General features: G+C 37.0%; 1 pseudogene; it reads left to right on the top strand.

Annotated features, from left to right (window-relative positions):
* LOC145911694 (sterile alpha motif domain-containing protein 3-like) lies at positions 1-2148 on the top strand (annotated as a pseudogene).
* Positions 2149-4083: the final 1935 nt, after the last annotated feature.

Genomic DNA, 4083 nt, shown 5'->3' with positions numbered 1-4083 from the left:
ATGGAATTTCATGTGACTTGCGGGGAACGAAAAGCAATATTAACATGCCAGTCAAAACTGGATGTAACAAACCATATAGAGGCCAAATTTAGCATCACTAGACCTTTCTCTATACAACTGTACTCGCAAACGTTTAATGACTGGGTAGATGTCGATAATCCAGTAGATTTGCCAGAAAGTGGCAAACTTCTTGTCAAAGGTATTTATCCTTCATACATCTGTTTGTTTGTTACACTTCTGCATAATATGTAAATAGGCTGTAATATTGTAATCGTTTGGACATTATTTGGTATTACTATTGTCAAGACAGTCCAATAATTTTCAGATTGTTTGCCGGAATTACAAAATGATATGGAGACTGCAGCACAATCATCTTCGTCTTCTTCAATTACAACTGCATCTCCGCCAGTAGAAATGGATGGGTGGTTAGTGATGTACAAGCTTCCAAAATTTCCAAAATATATTGTTGATGCATTGGAGCAGTGTATGAACTCGCCAAGCAAACTTACAAAAAAAATTAGGTGCAAGATTGTCCAACTTATCTGCGATTCAATTTCGCCACATAACATGTAAGTGTGCTATAGTTTGCATTGGAATAGATTTTGATGAAAACTGTTACAATATGACAAATTTATTACAGGTATCCATCACCTTTACAAATAAGGACAGTTTTGATGGAATTAATAAGAGCATATCCTGTATTAAGAGATCAAAACAGTAGCAGTCCAATAGTAAGTAGATGACATTTTGTCCACCACGGTATTTAGTTTGGTTTATTATTTAGAGCACATGGGTTAGCAGTTTGAGACAAAGATGAAAAGACATAAGAAGGCCCCTTCACTCAGATGTGCAAATTGCTGCCATGAAAAAGAAATATGGTGCACGAGAAAAGCAGGGTTCATCAAAAAGGTTGTTTGAAGATGTGAGTGTATATTTCTTCCAGTTTTGGCCAGTTAAAGTGGTTCAACTTCAATTAATCACCAAAACTAAGGTTTTGTGTATTGATCAAAAGCATGTACATCTTTTTATCTTTAAGAGTTTTGAAGATGAGGAATCAATTTCATTGCATTCTAAAGTTGTAAGATTGGAGTTGGCCAAGCAAAATCCAAATTATGATTTAATAGAAGACCGCCATAGACGTACTTTCCAGTTCCGTAGACAGATAATTGCTAAAGGTGCTGCTAGTAAGGATATTTTGGAGAAGTTTCCAACACTGGGTGAAATCAATCTGGTAGGTGCACATTTTCACAATGTTTTAATGTAAATCTACTACCTAAATTGGCATGATGTGCAAATTGTCATGCAATAATCTGGATTCTTTTAGATATTTCTGGAAGCTAAAATGATTGTTAAAGTAGATGTTTTGGAAACATTCATGGAAAAATTTTGTGATACAAAAATGCTTCAGAGGCTGGAAAATCTTGTCAAACCGAATGACCAGTTGCATTTCACAGGTACCTAGCTATCTAAATTTAATGTCTTTTAACATATGTGAGGTTACGCATATACGTGATGAATTGAGTTTATGTGGTGTTTGTAACACATATTTCACATTTAAATTTGTTTTATTGGCCTGTCAGATGGCATAACAAGTAAATAGTTAAAATAAAAGGAAAAATCTGGCTTGTGGGGCAATGAATTGTCTACCTCATATTTTAATAAATACTTATTTTTTTTTAGGAAGAATGGAAAAAGTCTTGTTGCTTTGGCCAACTATATTGAAAGAAAATATTGCATTGTATTTCTCAACAAACCAGGTCATTGCATGTATTTTTACTATTTGCTAATCAGACTGAAAAAATATGTTTGAAACAGTTGTGTTTATTTAAAGTTTAATCTGATTTGACGCCATTTGGCACATTAAGCTGTGTTGGTAATACCTATTATCTTGATATGCAGGAAGATGAAAACATGTTTCCACATCTGTTTTTAGAGAAAGACCAGTACTCTGTGTTTGTAGATGGTATTAAGTTATGTGTTGCACCTAATTTGTCAGAAGCCGTGGTTGCAATGATATGCAGTTATTGGGTGTTCAATATTTGTTTTCCGAAACAGTTGGTGAAGTCTCTACAACTTTATTGCTGTATTTTGAATTTACCAGTGAAAAATCGCCATATTTGTGTACAACGTGTTTTAAACAAGCTGTAGGCCACAGGTGCAAACTGTGCGTTGTACAATCGACAAGAGCGTGCATTAGAATAAAACTTGCGACACCTTGTTTTGTACTAAACAGCAGTGTCAGTTGAGCCTTAAAAACACCCTTGGGTGGTTCAGAGAGCTGAGTGGTAGTTACCACCAAGGGTGGCGAGTTCACATCTACAATGGTGGAAATCATAGGTGGAACTGACCACCTCATTTTTTTAGAGGTGGGAAGCGATCCCACCTTACGGTGGAGTTAGTGGACCACCATTTTTAGTGGCAATTTCCACGACTACCATTTACAGTGTACTTAGATACATTAGTCACCATATTGTCTGGGATCACTGATTTTGGTCACCGCTAATTATAAAGATGTTCGTTTACTGAATTTAGCTGACACACAAACAAATGTATTAAACAACATATCATCTACGCTACGAATTAAATACTATAAATAGCATTTTAAATGTGATTGCAAACAAGGGTTGCTGTAATACACTAGCAGGAGGGCTGATGTTGGTTTATGGATCTTGGACGACGGGTGTCCTGTCAGGAACAAACAAAACATCCTGGTCAGTGTACATTGCGATCGTTGCTGACATCATAGTATTTTCATCAGCAAGGTTTAAAGGCGGTTATTTGCATTGCGATTAGCTTGGCGATTAGTATGTGAATAAACATGACTAACGAGATGAATGTTGTTTGCGGGAATTCCAGCCAGGTCCTCGTCGCCCAAAATCGGAAAAACCTCGTATTCGTAAATTTTATGTGGGCCTGCTTTTAGGTGGGATGTGGACATCTTAAAAACCTGGTATCACGACAACATAATTAGTGCTGTGTAATGGTCTTAGTCTAACGAGGATGGTCAGCCTAGGTTATAAGCATTGCCTAAACCTATACGCCTCAAAGGGAAAAGTATCTCATTTTGGCACCAGAGTTTGGACAAAATATAAAGTCGAGTTTGTTTGAATATAAGAAAGTTCAGCTCCGTCGTTTCAGGTAGTAACCAGCCAGTGGTTTTGTATGGCATACTATTGAATATACTTTTCTCAATATGAAGCGTGTTAACAACAAGAACTTGGTTCTTTGCAAGGCGCTCCTATACACACTTTTGATACAACATGTTTTTTCCTACATCGTGATAAACGCAGGCATATTCCTTTTCGGCTGAAAGTAGAGGTTTGCGAATTAGTGACTTGCGCAATAGTTCACTGGTGTGTCTTGACAACGAAAACCCTGCAGGAACCGCTGAAATCCTTGTGCGGTTAACTACGATTATATCATTAACTTCGAAGATCTAAATAAAGATTCGGATCGGGTTTTAGAATACTTGCAGAGGGAGGATCCAGCGGAGAAGCAGATTCGAATGAAACCACGAAAGTCGTTGATCAACAACAACAGAACCGACGAATATTTAAACATGTTGGATGCTGAAACTAAAGAGCGTCTAAGGCAGTTTTACGAACAGGACTTTGCTGTGTACAACTACACATAATTTTGCATATAGTTTGTGTCCATGACAGAGGCTTCATGTCGTATTGATGGCCTTTTAATGTGTTCCTTCAGTTTAATTTCGTACCCCGTTGTTCAATATAAATGTAGCAGGAACAGATACCTTTTTGCACAGTGTTACATGCGGCGTTGTCTGACTGCGGTGGTGGAGATCCCCTGGGTGTGATTTATCCGATTTTTCAATTCCCAACTCAAATATTAAATTAAACTCATTGTCGTATATGATATGATTTTGTTTTCGGTGTGATATGATTTTTTTCCTTGTATCAGACCAATAATAGAGACAATCAATTGTTTAACATAGACAAACATAAACAAACAGTACGTTCGAGGTAAAAGTTCGTGAGTCGTATGGAATAGTGACACGTGCTAGCTCAAAACACCATAGACTCCCTGCATGCTCAATGATTCTGCATGATATGTACCATTTAA

This window comes from Ascidia mentula, chromosome 8 (assembly GCF_947561715.1).
Source record: "Ascidia mentula chromosome 8, kaAscMent1.1, whole genome shotgun sequence".
Taxonomy (NCBI): Eukaryota; Metazoa; Chordata; class Ascidiacea; order Phlebobranchia; family Ascidiidae; genus Ascidia; species Ascidia mentula.
Note: the sequence above shows the minus strand (reverse complement) of the source record. Positions and strands in the feature narration are given on the sequence as shown.